This window comes from Podarcis gaigeae (genome assembly GCF_964106915.1).
Source record: "Podarcis gaigeae genome assembly, chromosome: 15".
Lineage (NCBI taxonomy): Eukaryota > Metazoa > Chordata > Lepidosauria > Squamata > Lacertidae > Podarcis > Podarcis gaigeae.
Genome location: NC_139692.1, coordinates 19,130,467 through 19,149,350, shown reverse-complemented (window position 1 = coordinate 19,149,350; position 18,884 = coordinate 19,130,467). Strand labels below are relative to the sequence as shown.

The following is an 18,884-nucleotide window of genomic DNA, read 5'->3' as shown; positions in this document are numbered from 1 at the left end:
AGATCAGGGATGGTCCTATTTCACCACTTAAGGCAAAACAGGAAGTGCCACTCTGCTCTCTGCCACACTACCACCACCAGTGGGGCACTCACCACCACTGAGCCACCTGCCAGTGGTACTGCAGCTGTACCACCAGCTGTGCCACCTCTGCCGCTTGTGGAGAAGCAGTGGAGGCATTGGTCCCTGAAAGAGCTTGCAAGATCTCTCCCAAATCTCAAGAGATATTTTGCTCTCCTAGACATCTTGCAAGACTTTGATGAAAACTCGCAAGATCTTGCAGGAAATCAGCAGGAAATCACCTATCTGTTTCCCTGCAAGCACACACCTTTATTTATGTATAATACAATTTTCTCAATCTACCAGATCTGCACAAAACATCAGACTGTGTGTGTGTGTTGCTTCAAGGAAGGAAAGCTGAGGTCCATGGGTATTTGTTTACATGTGCACATACGCCTTTTGTGATCTACCATGCTTGCACAAAAGAGCAGTCCAAGAATAAAAGTAAGTGATGCCTCACTCCAGACAAGGTAAGGATTGGGAGTTGTTCACATGAACAGTCTGTTGCTTCATATCCTCAAGCAGGCCTGGCCAGGACGCAAGCCATCTTGCAAGACTTTGATGAGATCTATCAAGATCTTGTGGGAAATCTGCAGGAAATCAGCACCTATCCTGGCACCACTTCTTGGCCAGGACGCAGGCCTGGTGTCAGGGTGCTGTCAGTGGCTCCCAGCTGTTTGCCTAGGAAAGTATAAAGACAAGGGGAAGTTTCTTAGTCCTTTTTTATTTCAAACTTTACAGAGAGAGGCTATAAAACCCAGCCTCTTGGATAATGGTGTTGTCCCGAGTGAATCTCCACCCTCCCCATCTCTTCCACTTCCTCATTTGTCATCATCATCACCTCCTCTATGAGTGCCGCTAAGTGCCCTCTGTCTTTGAACTCTCTGCTCTCCTACTTTTAAGGCTCGACGGGTTCTGGGAGATGGAGGGTTTGGAATGCTTTCTAGTGGCAACGTGTCAGCCAGCTGCTGCTCCTCCTCTCCCATAATTTTCCCACTTTCCCCCTCATCTGCCTCTGAGCTGTGACCTCCTGCAAATCACTGTTGTAAATCTATACTGTCTTCTTCTTCCTCCTCCTTCCTGGAAGGGTCAGGATGAGGAGATGATCTCCACAATTCCTCCTCCTCTGCCCAGCCCCTGACACACAGTTTCACCAAAAACCCGTCATCATCTGGTGAAAATGCTGCGATTCACTGCCTTTCCACAAAATGAGCTGAGCCCTCGGTGCCCTAAACTGTGGGGTCATGGTTTCACCAAAAACCCAACATTGTCTGATTCTCTCCCAAGTGGCACCAAACACCAGCAAAAGGATTCCTACAACGTTTGCTGGTGAAAATGCTGCGTTTCACAGTGCCCGACAAAATCAGCCTTTGGCCCCCTAACTCAAAGGTATCCCATACAAGGGTTGTTTGTGTCCATGTGGAGACAAAGTAGCTGAACTGTTGGGCCATGCCTTCTTTGAATGTGACCTTCAGAGAGAGGAACACAATAAATTGTTTTGTCCCCTTATGAGGAAACAACCTGGAAGGACACAGGACTGTCCCATGGAATATTTATTGGCTGATACAAACAAGCTAATAGCAAATCTAGTGCCCATGTTCTCTGTTCAAAGGTGTTGCAAGATAATGATCTCATTTTTACCTTTTGCAGCATGTGATATTCTAAATATGTGTGTTATATCCTTTGTATTATATTGGATTTTAACCAAACATATATTTTAATGCTCATGCTTTTATTCTTTGTTTGCTGTGTTTTCGTGGGTCTGTGGCCTTATAATAAGAGATTTGATTGATGCTTCTCAAATTGCATTGGGGACAAACAACAGCAGAGACCCATTGTGTTCATAGCTTGCTTCTGTTAAGCTGCTCAGGACTGCCTGGCTAATCACAAGGGTCCTTGGTGCAATCCAGCAGAACTCATCTTATGTTCTACCTGCTCTGTAGTTAGCTCATCCCAGGACTATGACACAGGGCTGTAGTTCAGGGGCAAAGTACCTGCCTTGGGTGCAGAAGGACCCAGGTTCAATACTTGAATGTCTCCTGTGTAAAAAGCCTGGAGAGACATTGCAGATCTGTGCAGACAACACTGAGTTAAATGATCTGGTGGTCTGACTTGATGTAAGCAGCTACGTATAATTGTTGCCTTGCATACTTAACGCACAAGCTGCTCACCCGAAACTTATGAGTGGAACCTGAACGCACCTAACCCAGCTACAATTTCTACAGCTGTTGTAACCCACAATTGTTCTTAATTTTCCAACTAACTGAACCTGATCAAATGGAACTCTCGCCTTCTGCAAGTTCCTCCGCCTTGCAAAGATTTGAAGGACTGTAAAGAGTCTAACAGGTTCCCCCAATTTCATACCACAATAGTTCACTTGCAGCTCTGGAGCTATAGAGGGGTTTCCACAATCCACAACCACTTTTCTGTAAAACAATTTGCTGGGAATTTGCCATAAACCTATTCCCAGAGGAATTACAGTGGGCTTCCTGAACAGTTCAGGTAAGACTACAGGTGATTTGAGAAAGGGGGATCTTGGTGCTTTTCAGCACCATCTTTTAAAGTTTGTGGCTTATTATACTTTCTATCACCTTCCCTTCATGCTCTCCAAATCAGCTAAATTCTATCCCTTTACTAAACTTTTTTTTTAAATAGTAATAATCATAAATAAATAAGAATAAAAATGTGCACCCCACCACCAAGACCGTTCCATTGTAACTATCCAACCTCCCAAAATTTCAACTCCTCTTGCGATGGTTTGACCCCTTTCCGTTTTAACAGTACAAATTCTACAAACACCCTCCATATCTCCTCAAAATCATTTCTCCTGCAAATGCCCTGTCTTACCTTAATGACACATGTTAATTTATCATTAATAGCTATATCCTACACCTCTTTATACCATTCTTCCATTTTATGTTTTGCTTGCCCCTTCCAATTCCTAGCTATTATAATTCAGGCAGCAGTCAATAAATTTGTGAGCAAGTCCTTCATCGCCTGTGAACCTTCCACCCCATTGTAAATTGATAATAATGCTGCCTGTGGACTTTTGGTCAGCTTTAACCCCGTGATTTCTGATATCTCCTTAAACACCCTTTGCCAAAATGATTGTACGTATTTACACCCCCACCACATGTGAACATATACTAAATTTAAGATTATGGGGAGTCTTCCCTCTCCACAGTCTGTGTACACATCAGTATATACACTTTCACAGAACCAGTTGTGCATGGGTAGAGTCAGCTTGTACCCATATTCAGTTAATGTGTGAACCAGCCTATAGCTAACCATTCTCGGTTCTGCCTTAAGTAAATGTTTTTGTGAAGGTGCATAAATCAACAACATGAAAAATGCCTTGTCCTTAGATGCTGTAAGTTTAGTTCCTCGGCCTTCTCACTCAGTACTCCCTCCTCCTCTTTAACTCCCTCTCTTTACCTATAATTAATCATGATAAAGTTACATTTGGTAGAGAAAACATCCCTTGGAGAAATGGCAGTTCATAATCAGTATGATCGCAAATAATTAAAGGTACCTGTGGCGAAGCAAAGAAAGGATGGAGCAAAATTTGTCAGCTCGATATTAGTTTCCAAAATGAAGAAATACCTGCCCGTTTGCATTCAAAACTATTCCCAATTAAAATTAGTTAGTTTTGTTAAATCTGGCCCTAGCCAAAGTTTCCATTAGATTTCTATTTTTGTTGGACCGTCTGGTGTTTTCCCATCATCCTTCAATCTTCCCTCTTAGTGTTATTATATTTAAAATCCATTTGACATCTTCTTTAGCTCTCCCACATCCCAGCAATAAATGCAAAGGCTCCAGAGGGATATTGTATACAGACATTATTAATGCCTGAGCCCCACCACCAGCAATAGTTAAAACCAGAGTTTAAATGTACCATATTACCAATAAGACCAAATTACAATGATAAATCTTATTCAAGTATCATCTGTAATAGACTTTCAAAGAAGATTATTTTACATTAGATGCTAATATAAAGATTTTATATTAGCAGTTATTTTTCTTTATAATCCTAAAACTCATTCTGATTGAAATAAGAATAGAAACTGGGGGGGCAGGAATTAACAGCATGTCATATATTTCTCTTAGAAGTTCTTTAAGTTGCTAGTTAGAACTACAACACAGTGCCTCTCTAGCCATGTGAGTAGTCCCTTAATATTTTATCTTTCTCACTTAACAAATCTCTATGGTAGTGGTGGGGAACCTCAGTGCCAAGCCTGGATGACCCTACTTCTCCAGAAGTTTGACCACATGAGCAACTCATCACCTCCATGGCCTGTGCTGTCATCTGGGGCCTCTAGTCCAGAAACCACCAATGAACCGCAGTCTCCTAAACAGCACAGGAACCAACATTTGCTAAATCAGCCAAGGTTCGTTTAACTACAAGAGACACTTCCCAGCCTGAGTGGCTGCTTTATTTAAGCATGGCTGCCTTATTTAAGTTTAGTGCTGTCTGCTGCTGAAACAACATCCAAGCCTACTTGTGTCAGTCGCCAGCCTGAGTGCCATTTGAAGCTGTCTGAGGTGCTGCCTTGAACTGGAACTCTTGCCTTGCCTCTATCCCTCAAAGCTGTGTTCTATTTATTCAGGGCTTCTAGCTTTTGTGGGCTGTAATCCACGAAAAAGTCATGCTTAGAATTAAATAATTCTTATCCAATAAATCATTTTTGAGCACCAGAACTGGACATATCTCACAGTCCTTCCATACATCAAAAACACACAAATGGTTACCACGATGTTGCTGTTAAACAATTGGGAGCTTGTGTTGATCTGCTGCAAGCCACTCAGAGATCCACTAGTACAATGTTCTTGTGGGATGTAATCCACTGGAGCAGTCAAATACAACATTCCTTTTATCCCTAGGGTGGGCACAAGAAGGGGGATGTTACTCCAATCAGTATAACTTCCTGTTCCACTGGTCTGGAGCGTCTTCCCCCTGCATGTGACCAGGGAGATGGGTGTGACCCTGGCTGACTCCATAAAAGAGCCGAGTCACGCAGCCATCTTTCTCTCTCTCTTGATGCCATGCTGCTTTCCTGCAGCCATTTTGTTTTCTTGTTGCTGTTGTCTTAATGTATTTTGCTGTCTGCTGGCTCTCAGCCAGCAGCACATGGGCTCAATCCCCATAAGGGATGAACTCACACTATGTTCTGAAACTACAAGCTAAAGCCTGCCTTCAGGGATCATTCTGTGAACTGAATGTGAGCAAACGTCTTGTAACTTTTAAGGAAAGACTCTTATGTCTTGATTCTTTTAAGAGGGATCAAAGGGGATACCAGGAATAATCTTAACTAAAGAGATTAAACGATTCTGCAAACTAGCTTCCTGCTGTATTGAGGAGGAACTGCTCTGCTACATGACTCACTAGCGTGAGTGAAGGAAGGATAATATTTAATCAATATATCCTCTCCTACTATCCTTAACGTCCCCACAGCTTTTAGCAAATGCAAGCAGGGCAAGCAGGCACGGATTTGCATCTGTTTTAATTGCAACATGCTTTCATACTTGCAATTCTTAATTATCTGCTTTTTTGTTTTGGTTTTTTGCAATTCATCTTTACTGATTTCTTTTACAAACATTCATAAAATCGCATTGTAGCATTACAATTTTTCTTGTCATTAAACATGTGATTGTGAAATATAATAAAGAAAAAATATACTCTTAATCATTTAATTCATTTGAACTCCCATTTACACTTGATGTCCCTCCCCTTCTTACTTGGGTCCTCTATTTTACTTAGTTGAATGCCCGTCTATATATTTGGTAACCTACTTTTCCACTATATTTAATTTATCTCCTTACAAGGTTTATTCTAAACTAGTCAAAAAAAAATTACTTCTCCATAATGGTCTTTCAGATACTGTTTAAATATTTTCCAATCATTTCTAAATGTTTGTTTCATTTGATCTCTTATCTGCCCTGTTAGCTTATCCATTTCAGTGTACTCCATCAATTTAATCAGCCACGCTTTCTTTGTTGGTAAGATCTATGTTTTCCAATTCTGAGCGTAATTATCTACTTTTAGTGTATTTGTTTACAAAAACATGTCCTCCTTCACAAGTCTGTGTCGAATTCCCTGTAGTTCCAGGTGGGTATACATTCCTGCTTCTACAGTTCTCACTGTGGGTGGTGCTGTGGTCTAAACCACTGAGCCTCCTAGGCTTGCTGATCGGAAGGTCAGCAGTTCGAATCCCTGTGACAGAGTGAGCTCCCATTGCTCTGTCCCAGCCCCTGCCAACCTACCAGTTCGAAAGCACACCAGTGCAAGTACATAAATAGGTACCACTGTGGTGGGAAGGTAAATACCATTTCCTTGCACCCTGGCTTCCGTCACAGTGTTCTGTTGCACCAGAAACAGTTTAGTCATGCTGGCCACATGACCCAGAAAGTTGTCTGTGGACAAACATTGGCTCCCTCAGCCTGAAAGTGAGATGAGCACTGCAGCCCCATAGTTGCCTTTGACTGGACTTAACCATTGAGGGGTCCTTTACCTTTACCTTACATCACTGTTTCTACAGTTCTCACTGCCCACCTGCCCCCAGTTTTGCACACCTTGGCAAAGCTAAGGAAGACCTATGAGCATCTTCTCTCTTCCAAGCAGTGGTCTCAGGTTAAGCAAAGTTCAAGTCCCAGCAAGGGAAGGTCATGGAAATCATAAGCTAAGTCCAGAAAAGCAAGCTCCACGTCCCAAAGGCAAACAAGCAATGTGAGTAGCACCCTGGACAGTTCCAAGTAGAACAAACACAGACAGAGTCTTGAATGGAACTGCAGCTTCTTTTGAACAGATAGCCCCAGCCCTGATGAGAGGTTTTTTTAATTTATTGACTCCAAATATGTTTCCGAGCACAATTCAAAGTGTTGCTGCTGACCTTTAAGGCCCTAAACGGCCTCGGCCCAGTATACCTGAAGGAGCATCTCCACACTGAGGTCCAGCTCCGAGGGCCTTCTGGTGGTTCCCTCGCTGCGAGAAGTGAGGTTACAGGGAACCAGGGAGAGGGCCTTCTCGGTAGTGGCGCCAGCCCTGTGGAATGCCCTCCCATCAGATGTCAAAGAAATAAACAACTACTTGACTTTTAGAAAACATCTGAAGGTAGCCCTGTTTAGGGAAGCATTTAATGTTTGATTTGTTGTTGTTGTTGTTGTTGTTGTTGTTGTTGTTGTTGTTTTCAAAGGGGCCCAACCTCATTTATGAGCCTTGGACTCTGGTGGTGCAGTGGAGGCCATGGTTCTACTATGGACCCCAAAGCTGGAGCCACTGGAGTCTGAAGACAGTCATGTACCCTCTTCAGGCCATAAAGGCACTGGAACCACCAGTTCTCCTAATGCTGGGGCGTCTGAGGTAGTGGGTGCATCAAAGGCTGGTTCCGAGAGCAAATGCTTCGGGTCAGATATCAACACACACACACACACAACACCCATATCATGTGATATTAAGGACAGAGGGGAAGTAAACGGTTTTGACATATAAAGTCTTAAATGGCTCAGGACCACAATACCCGAGCCTCTTTCCATATGCCTCTTTCCATATTAGCCTACCCAGACCCTGAGATCATCTTCTGAGGCCCTCCTTTGTGCGCCCCCTCCTTGAGAGGTCCAGAGGGTGGCAACACAAGAATGGGCCTTCTCTGCAGTGGCTCCCCATCTATGGAATGCTCTCCCCAGGGAGGTTTGCCTGGCGCCTTCATTGTACACCTTCAGGAGCTAGGCAAACCAAGCCTTTGGTTGAACTGATTTATATTCTATGCCCTTTTAAAACATGTGTGTGTGTTTTTTTGGGGGGGGGCTATTGAGTTGTTTTTATTTTTATTAGGTATATTGTGGTTTTATATCTTGATTTTATTCTGTGAACTGCCCTGAGACCCCCGGGTATAGGGCGGTATATAAATTCAATCAATCAATTAATATTGAGTGTCAATTCCTGTTCTTTTAAAAATATAACATTGCAAACTCTACAAATTTGATGCAGAAATTAACAATCAGGCATAAGAGTACATCTTGGAAAGGGCCAGAAATTAAACACTCGTGTCTGAATGATATTGAAGAGCGTTCTGCCCGGACGCTGAGGTCCAGCGCCGAGGGCCTTCTGGCGGTTCCCTCATTGCGAGAAGCAAAGCTACAGGGAACCAGGCAGAGGGTCTTTTCGGAAGTGGCACCCACCCTGTGGAACGCCCTCCCATCAGATGTCAAAACAATAAACAACTACCTGACATTCAGAAGACATCTTAAGGCAGCCCTGTTCAGGGAAGTTTTTAATGTGTGATATTTTAGTGTTTTTTGGTTTCTATGGAAGCCGCCCAGAGTGGCTGGGGAAACCCAGCCAGATGGGCGGGGTACAAATAATACATTATTATTATTATTATTATTATTATTATTATTATTATTATTATTATTATACACTTTTCCAGCACTGTGCAGGAGTGCACGAGGCTCAATGGCAATTTCTATTCTCCTTTTGCCCATTTTCAGAGGACCACAGAGGCAGCATCTGCAGCTGCCTTTCTCCCCCAGAAGGGAACAACCGAGCACAGCTAAAGTTTTCTGCTCAGAAGTTTCCTAAGGGATGCTTGAAATCCCCAAATGAGTCAGCAACAGCATCTTGGCAGAAGCCCCAGGCGAGAGAGAGAAAGAGGGATAAGCAGGAAGTTGATCAAATTGTTCTCATTTCCCAAGATGGATGGCACACCATCAGCTTGTCAGGGAAACTGACGGGTTTTGACTTGCAGCAATTGAAACACATGCTGTTGAGCAGATAAGAAGCATTTAATGGAAACACATGTCTCAAAGAGTGAAATTCCCAGAAGATGCTATATAAATGAAGCCCTTTTTTCCATTGCACAGAAGCACACACACTTGGCAGGGGGAGTTCACAGGAAAGGTGGGGGGAGCTACTCAGAAGATAAAGCACTTCTCTACCTTCTGATGGTGGCTTCTGGACCATCTTTAGGGACTCCCCAGGGGTAACCAACATAGGGTCCCTTTGCCTGAGGAAGCACAAATCTGTGACAAGGGATCCAAACTCCTGGAGTCAGCAGGATTCAAGCCTGAAATGGAACAAATAGGCAAATCTTAGTGGCTGCCCCAGAAACCCAACTAGGAAGAGTAAACAACTTCTGGTCTCAGCATATATTAAAGTCTAAAGGAGTGCTCTCTACCTCTTCCAATGATGTGTTATATGGCTCAGGAGTTGAGAGTTGGTAAGTCCTGTTACCTATGCAGAGAACTCTCCAGCACTTCCCCACTCAGTGCATGGGATGTTGTGAAGAGATGTTTGCTGAGATCAGACTCTCTCTCTCTCTCTCTCTCTCTCTCTCTCTCTCTCCGGAGGATGCAGAAAGTCCCAGAAGCCCTTCAAGCAACAAAGTTGCACCAGCTCCTTTAAAAGCTAGTTAATGTTCCTCCACTAAAATGGTGATAACTGATGTCCCAAAGAGTGGCACAAATGGTTTTTAATTAGGAGACTGCTGCAGCACATTAGGCTCAATGAGGCTTTAAAAGTCTATCTCTTGGCCAGCTTCACTTCATCACGAAAACCTATTCCTTGCCATGAGCATTGAGGGAAGGATGATTCGGGTGTCGTTGGATGGGTCACATTTTCCTGGAGCAATCCTCCTCCCAACCGTAGACCCCATTAAGTATGCAAATACTTCATCCTCTGAATTGTCTGGAGCTCTAGTGTGGTTCTGCATGATAACACCTTTGTAGCAGATCCCAGGAAAGCACAAAAAGAAACAGGGCTCTGATCCAGCACTCTATTCTGGGTGGAGGAAAGCCCAGATCTTGCACTGTGCTCCCTGTCTCCACAATGGCACCCACGTGCATTTCAGTGATGAAGTTGCCAGCTGCCAATCTATCTCCTCTTGAGAAGCATTGGGTTGCCTGTTGAGAGCCCCTCTTGTGTCTTTACCACAGAAGCCTGGCAGGCTGCAAAGCATTATGGGAAAGAGTTCAAGGATGCACACACAGTTCATTCAAGGTGCTGCTGACCAAGCCTGTTGGCTCACCACCCCCACTATGATTTTATTGGGGGGGGGGGAGAGAATTTAAAATACTGTAAGTTGCTTCAAGTACAGTGGCACCTTGGTTCTCAAATGCCTTGGTACTCAAACAACTTGGAACCCAAACACTGCAAACCCGGAAGTAAGTGTTGCAGTTTGCGAACTTTTTTTGGAAGCCAAACATGCTCCGTTTTTTATTAACTTTCTTTTCTGTCATTACAAACATCTCCTATCACTAACATACATATTACACATCTTCACCCCTTCCCTCCCGGGCTTCCCTCAGCTTCCATTTCTGGTTTGTTACCCTCTTATTGCATACTGCTGTTCCTTACAATCCACTGTATCATTTCTGAGTGTTACACTTCCAATCTGAGTGCCACACTTCCATTTTGAGTGACATGCTGAGGTCTGTCTGGTTTTGCATTTTTGTTTTTGCAGCTTTTTTGTTTTGTTTTTGTGAGTGTGTGAAACCTAGTTCAGCTACTGATTGATTGATTGATTGATTGATTGTGTGACTGCAGTACATTGATTATTGCTTTCATTTTATGGATCAGTGGTCTCGTTAGATAATAAAATTTATGTTAAATAGCTGTTTTAGGGGTTGTTTTTAAAAGTCTGGAACAGATTAACCCATTTTGCATTATTTTCTATGGGAAAGCGCGCCTTGGTTTTGGAATGCTTTGATTTTGGAAAGGACTTCTGGAAGAGATTAATTTTGAGAACCAAGGTACCACTGTACTTCAGTTAGTAGCCATTATATAAATATGTCAAATAAATAAATACCTCTTCTACACATGATTGATCTTCTCCCTGAGGAAACCTGAGGTAGAGAGATTGAGAGGTCTTGCATTGGAGCAATGGCACCCTGTCTGGTGCTCCTGGTGGTGGTGATGTACTGTCATTTGATGCTGATTTACACCATTTCCTATGTCAGAGGGAGTGAACCTTCCTTGGCTCAGTGGACCAGAGCTTTATCTGCCTCTTCCCCACAGGCCAACACTGACAAGTAGGCGGGGCCACCAATTTGTCAGTCACCTGACATCATAATGCCATGGGACCCATGCTCTATCATAATGCCATGGGCGAGCAGCTTCTGAAACTCTTTCCCCTCTCATCTTAGTATATAAATCCATGAATAAAGTTACATTCCATACACACAAAGCATATCTATGGTGTTAAAGCAACTTTGCTCTGTTGCTAGGCAGGGTTCGAAAATGACAAAATTGTCTGCCTGTTGGCATCACTGCCTTTTTCAATCAGATCTTTTTGGAACGGCTTACTAGGCAGAGGGAAAAGCATAAACTTGGAACTCTTACATGTGCTTGGGATTTTCCCTTTCTGCCTTTTGCAATAATATGCCTCTTTGTAGAATGCCTGTTAAGGCGGGGGCAGGGAGATTTGTTGTAGGGATGGGGAATGTTGAAACAATATAAAGATCTCCCCCCCCCCCAATGTGTCCTCAAGTTTGGTGACCTTTTGCTAGTAAATCAATAATAAATTGCATATTTTTTTATATGAGCATGGCAAGCTTAACTTTTCCCATCAGAAGAATGCTATCAAAAGGACAGTTTAGTTAGCTATTAATTTCCCAGCTACAAACCCATTATTGCTTAACATTCCCCACAAAAGGCAATTCAAAGCTCCCCCCATAATCTATGAAAATGATACTGCAGTTAATTAATACATGCTTAAGTACTGCAAATGCAATTATGTGCACATCCTCAAACCTCCTAAATCCATATTCTGAAAATGTTGAAATATGAGAATTAAGATAAGTTTAAGTTTCCTGCAAATGAATTCAAGTCAAGAGAAGTTGCTTTGGAATGGTTGGTTGCTCCTAATCTGTTTAGCAAGCCTGATACAATTTGTATTTTTTCCAGGATACTCTCTTCAAGGACAGGGTCCAAATTCTATCCTTGGCCTGCTCTCACCCTCATTCACTTCCCTTCTTCTGCCATTGTCACCCAGTTGACACTTCACAGGATGCCATTTTATGTCACCATTTCCACATCCATTTTCACAAGGGAGCTGTCACGAACGTGTGAAAAATGTACATACCAAGGCACTCCCCAGGATGAAATAGTAGGAACTCAGGGATGGTGAGTGCTTCATCCTCCACAAAGGTCACCAAGATTCTGTGCCTGATATACTCCAGAGACCACCAACATTATTCCATCCATGTGATCGACTCAGATACTCTTAACACCCTATTAGTGTTTGCTCAATAAACAATGGTGAAGTGACCTAAGATGGGTTAGAAGAGTTCACCATTCGGAACGTCTTCAAAAAAATAAATTCAGAAATTGTACTTGAAGGAACTCTTAGTGATGATTTGACAAGGAACCTTGAGAGCTGTTTTTCTGAGAGTGTTGAAGATCATCTCACTGCCCAGGGGATACGGATCTGTCTCTGTCCTAAGGAAATATGAAAAATCCATTCTGGATCCCTGGCAGAGCATCATCAAAGCCAGTGACCATTCTGGTCCAGGTGATGGATGCAATAGATGGAGGGATGAGGGAAGGTATTTGGGATGGACAGCTCCATGTGGTGCTCAACTTGGAGCAAGTTTGGGATGCTGCTTCAGCAACAAATTACCCTAGCTCAGGGCTTATCTACGTTTACCTTTTGTTCACTCTTTCCAGGCACAGCCTTTTCTTTATTTTTTTTTAAATATATATTTTATTAAGATTTTTAAACATAAATGCAAAGATAAAGAACAGTGTAACATATATCATAACATACTTTCTTGACTTCTTTGGACTCCCTCACATCTCCCGCTCCCACTTGCATCATTGTCAATTCTTGCCCGCAATTTATCATCTTGTTTAGAATCTTGTGTCCCATTCATTTAAATATAGTCTATTAATTCTCCAATAGGTTTATAATTTTTCCTCAACTTACTTGTCATCTTAATTCCATCTAGTTTAGTGGTGCACAATTATTTATGATCTAGCATCCTTTCTTAACATTCAACCAAATTACAATGTTTTTTTAAATAAATCTTAAATTTCTTCCAGTCTTCTTCAACCCTCTCCTCTCCCAGGTCTCGGATTCTGCCAGTCATCTCGGCCAGTTCCATGTAGTCCATCAGTTGCATCTGCCACTCTTCCAGTGTGGGTAGATCTTGAGTTTTCCAGTTCTTAGCGATGAGTATCCTTGCTGCCATTGCTGCATACATAAAAAATGTTCGATCCTTTTTTAACACCTTCTGCCCGACAATACCCAGAAGGAAGGCCTCTGGTTTCTTGGTGAAGGTATACTTAAATACCTTTTTCAGCTCATTATATATCATTTCCCAGAAGGCCTTCACCCTAGGGCAAGTCCACCAGAGGTGAAAGAATGTTCCTTCATTTTCTTTACATTTCCAACATTTATTATCAGACAAATGGTATATCTTGGCAAGTTTAACTGGGGTCATGTACCATCTATATATCATTTTCATTACATTTTCCTTCAGGGCATTACATGCAGTGAAGTTCAACCCAGTGGTCCACAACCTTTCCCACTCCTCAACACAGAATACTCTGGTTTCTCTTCAGATCGTATAAATCTTTCGCCTTTCACAGCCTTTTCTTTAAAGCACCATGCCTAAGCGCCTTTTTGGTGCTTGGCTCCAGAGCTTTCCCCATGAAAAAAATGCTCATTAAAGTTCAGTTGGAACAAACAGCAATCTGGAAGAAACCTGATGCTTGCTGTGATTAAATGTTAAAGAGCAGGCAAAAACAAACAAACAAACCCCAAAACACCACTTTGACATGGAGCAGAGAGAAGTTGAGTGTGGACAAGTCTTCAGTCTGAGTGGTTAGCTCTGCTTTGCAGTGGAAGAAACACCTCTGGTACAAGGTGCCGTGGCTATTTCAGCACCCATACATCTCCACAGTGCATGAGAGACAGTAGTGCTGTTAGAGCTTCTGGGCTGGAATCTTTAGAGCAAGCTTCAGTGCAAGCTTGGACCAGAGAGGTGTTGGCAGAATGACTTCCTATTGTGCTGGAACTTCTGGGTGCAGTGGATTGTAAGGGACTGGGCAAAGGAGGAATGGTGGAGACCGCCTGCCCAGTCTCTCCCTTCCAGAAAAGAAGAAGACAGTTCAGAATTACAACAGGGGTTTGAGGAAGGTCACAGCTCAGAGGCAGATGAGGGGGAAAGCTGGAAAATAATGGGAGAGGAGGAGGAGGAAGAGGAAGAGGAAGCACCAGGAGAGCAACAGCTGGTGGACACAGTGACTTCAGAAAGCATACCAGATCACCCCTCTCCCAGAACCCACCGAGCCTTGAAAGCAGTAGAGCAAAGGGTTCAAAGGCAGAGGGCCTTCAGTGCCACCCATAGAAGAGATGAAGAATGAGGAAGTGGGAGGAAAAGGGGTTGGAGAGTCACTCAGGGAAATGCCATTCTTCGAAGAGACTGCATTCCCAAGACTCTCTCTGTGAATATTGAATAAAAGCAGATGGTAAGGACTTTTCCTTGTCTCATCCTTTCCTGTCAACCTACCAGGGGGGTTGGATCCTGTGCTGCCTGACACTGATGGTGTCAGACCCTGAGGTCTTTAGAGTGGCATGGAAAACTGAACATTGACTCTGGAGAAGACTTTCAACGAGAGGCCGGCAGCTGAGACAGCATGCACAAGCCCATGGCTCCTTCTTCCCATACATCTTTCACTCCATCTGACCTGGGCTGAGTTCATTGCCACAAAGTTCCATCTTTGCAGCCTTGTTTCACTCTGAATAAGGAAGAGTTAACTGAAAACTTCTTCAGAAAGCATTCGGAGGGCATGCAACTACTCTTCTCCCCCATACACCCTTCCTTTGTGTACAGTAATTATATAAGTCTGCCCAGAGATGGGATGAGCACTCTCCATTAGCCAAGAAGGACCTGATTGGGAATGACATTTTGCCAATAAATTCATTTTCTTAAGAAAGCCAGAACTCCCGAGCACCCAGCCTTGCTCATCTGCTTCTGTTTGCCTGTTTAGTCAACTGTCTAATCTTCTTTATGAGAAATGGGATGAGCAGGGAAGATCGGGGGAACTACTTTGGGAGTTGAAAACCAGATGGCAACCTATCTGTTATTTGCATTATTCTATAGAAAGCTGATAAAGGGTGCACCTAGACTGTCACTGTTTTGCAGGAGGGACTCAAACACTGCAATTAAAATGGGTTAAGGAGCTCTGATGCCTTTTTGCAAAAAAATAATAATCTACTTTTTAATATAAAAGCTGTTTTTTTGCAGTTTGGAAAGCAATGATGGAAAGCATTGGAAAGTGTGGAATGAACAAATGAGGAAATGTAGAAAAAAAACATCCTGCAAACAGATCAGGAGGAATTCAAGATGAGAGCTCATTATTGTATCAGACTGAAGAGATTGTCTGGAGGGGCCCTGAGTGTGTGATCAGTATACTCTTACGTTCCTTTACCCAAAATGCTATTCTTGTTTCAGACAATTCCAGTCATCAGTGGGAGAGGACAATTCAAAGAATGGCAGAAAGTATTGTCAAGATTTATCTGGCAAGAGAAGAAACCTAGAATAAAGTATAAACTTCTTACAGATAAGAAAGAAAGAGGAGGATTCTCGTTGCCAGATTTAAAGATATATCGTGAGGCGTCCTCTCTGACCTGGCTAAGAGATTGGATGAAACTAGAAAACACAGCTATATTGGATTTGGAAGGTTATGGAAACAGGTTTGGGTGGCATGCATATTTGTGGTACAATAAAGTCAAAGTAGATAGAAGTTTCTTGAATCATGCTATAAGAAAGCCATTATACGAGATATGGTCTAGATATAAGGATTTGCTAGAGCACAAAACACCATGGTGGATTTCACCAGCAGAAGCAATATCAGTAAAAAGGTTAAATATGAAAACTGATTGGCCTACATATAGAGAGTTCCTAACAGAAAGTGACAAGGGGTTAAATTTGAAACCATATGATCAAATCTGTGAAAGGTTAATAGGATGGCTTCAGTACCACCAGATAAATGATATATTTAATAAAGATAAAGCCAAGAATGGCTTTGAGACTTATAGAATGAAGCTGGAAACCGAATTGTTAGAAAGCAAAACAAAAACCTTATCAAAAATGTATGATGTACTTTTAGAATGGCATACAAAAGATGAGGAAATCAAAGAAGTAATGATAAAATGGGCAATAGACATCGGGCATAATATTCAATTTGATACATGGTCTCTAGGCTATGGAATGGTGGTATGAAATTCACTGCATGAATGACACTAAAAGAAAAAATGTTGAAAATGATGTATAGATGGTATTTGACTGCAGCTAAATTAGCAAAAATGTACAGAATAAGAAATAAAAGTTATTGGAAATGTAATGTCAAAGAAGGGGATTTCTACCACATGTGGTGGATGTGTGATAAAGTGAAAGGTATTTGGGACAGTATTTATAATGAATGTTTTAAAAAATGTTTAGATATACTTCCCAAAGAAACCAGAAGCGTTTCTGTTGGGAATGGTAGGAGTGGAAATACCAAGAATAGACCATAAACTGTTTATGCATGCGATGACCACAGCCAGAATTTTATTAGCCCAAAAATGGAAACAGCAGGAGTTGACGACTATTGAAGAATGGCAGATGAAGATGATGGAGTATGCGGAAATGGCAAAGCTGACCAGGACAATCCAGAACCAAGCTGACCAAGTGTTCCAAAGAGAATGGAGTAAGTTTATAACATATCTGGGGAATCACTGTCTACATATAAAGTCACTAGGAGGACTGAGATAAGACTCACAATGTTTAAAATTAAGGAACGTTCTATTTGTGATTAAAGTGTACAATAAGTAAAGCGAGATATAGGTTGAGGACGATATAAATGTGCAGAAATAAAATGGAGATTTAAGGAAATCAGAAGAGGGAGGGAGGGAAGTTGACAGCTCAGCAGAGCAGAAAGATATGATTTTACATTATGATGTAATATGATTGCTAAAATTCGGGAAAGCAATAATACACACACACACACACACACACACACACACTTAGGTTCCCTTGGAGGGATATGCATCAATCATGTTAGCAACCTTAGCAGATGACTCCTTCATTTACTGGGAGGTCAATCCATCATCTGCCTATTCCCCTAATTCCTTTCCAGTCCCTTACAACATCTAGCCTGTATCTTCCCTTCTCCAGAGTACAACTCTTACCATCTTCATCTTATGCTTTCCCAATGCTTAAGGAGAGCTGTCTTCTAAGTTAGGAAGGAAATGGAACTAAAGTGGTTAGAACACACTTTTCTTAATTAAAAAAAAAGTCACACTGAATTCAAAATCATGTTAACAAATCTACAGAATTAGAAAGAGGTGTCTGTGCTTCTTAAGCAGCTGAGTCTAGCAGTTTGCATCCATAGGTGGAGACTTTCTAATTCTGACTCACAGCCTGCAATGAATCAGTAATAGGCGTCAGCTTATAGTTGATGGAGGGACCTATAATTCCTCTCATAACCATTCACTGAAAGGGGGATCTAAAACAGGGATGGGCAGAACTGGATCTATTAGTACAATGTTTTTCTGCCTTGGGTCCCCAGGTGTTCTTGGACTACAATTCCCATCATTCATGGCAACTGGATAAGCTGGCAGGAAATGATGGGAGTTGTAGTCCAACGGCATTGGGGGACCCAAGGTTGGAGAACTGTGGTGACGTTAAGGATAGTAGGAGAGGATATATTGATTAAATATTATCCTTCCTTCACTCACGCTAGTGAGTCATGTAGCAGAGCAGATTCCCCTCAATACAGCAGGAAGCTAGTTTGCAGATTTGTTTCAATCCCATTAGTTAAGCAATCCAGTCTGGCTTGATCAGACTGGATTATTCCTGCTGTCCCCTTTAATCCCTCTTAAAAGAATCAAGACACAAGAGTCTTTCCTTAAAAGTAACAAGAAGTTTACTCACATTCAGTTCACAGAATGTAGTTACAGAACATAGGGTGAGTTCATCCCTTATGGAGACTGAGCCCATGTGCTGCTGGCTGAGAGCCAGCAGACAGCAAAATACATTCAGAGAACAGCGTCAAGCGAACAAAATGGCTGCAGGAGAGCAGCATGGCATCAAGAGAGAGAGATGGTTGCGTGACACGGCTCTTTTATGGAGTCAGCCAGGGTCAAGCCCATCTCCCTGGTCACATACAGGGGGCGGACACTCCAGAGCAGTGGAACAGGAAGTAATACTGACTGGAGTAACATCCCCCTGCTTGTGCTCACTCTAGGGATACAAGGAATGTTGTATTTGATTGCTCCAGTGGATTACATCCCACAAGAACATTGTACTAGTGGATCTTTGAGTGGCTTGCAGTAGATAAACACAAGCTCCCAACTGTTTAACAACAACATCGTGGTAACCATTTGTGAGTCACTGGACTGTGAGATGTGTCCAGTTCTGGTGCTCAAAAATTATTTATTGGGTAATAATTATTTAATTCTAAGCACGTCTTTTTCACCAGGCTCAGTTTGGTGGGTCTTGGGGTTTTAGTAAAAAACAACAACAAAGTAGACCCCCCAAGACTAAAGCCTGATTACCCCGATCTAAAAAAATCCATTCTTTTGGCAGTCTTTAACTGTGAGCACAACAGGAGCTTTAAAAAGAGGGTAAGGATGGAGACAATCTGCTAAAAAAAAAAAAAAATCTTTTTGGTTTCTCATTTTTTTCTATTCTTAAGTTCAGTTCTCCATGTTTCCAGATCAGTCTGAGATTTTTTAAAGTCCTCATGAAAAGCCTTCAGCATTCTAATATGAATTTATCCTAAGTAAATTTGCTTAATATCCTTGTTTTTGCGAAGCCATTTCCCCTAAAATAATTCATTTTTGTAT

The 18,884-nt window shown here is 42.2% G+C and overlaps 1 long non-coding RNA gene across 1 annotated transcript; it reads right to left on the bottom strand.

The window, feature by feature from the left end:
- Positions 1–389: 389 nt before the first annotated feature.
- On the bottom strand, positions 390–11,049 carry LOC310832420. The gene is made up of 3 exons (XR_014558285.1): positions 10,857–11,049; positions 3,518–3,589; positions 390–738 (listed from the first exon to the last, which is right to left on the bottom strand). It is a non-coding gene; the product is annotated as an uncharacterized lncRNA (long non-coding RNA).
- Between the last annotated feature and the right edge of the window lie 7,835 nt (positions 11,050–18,884).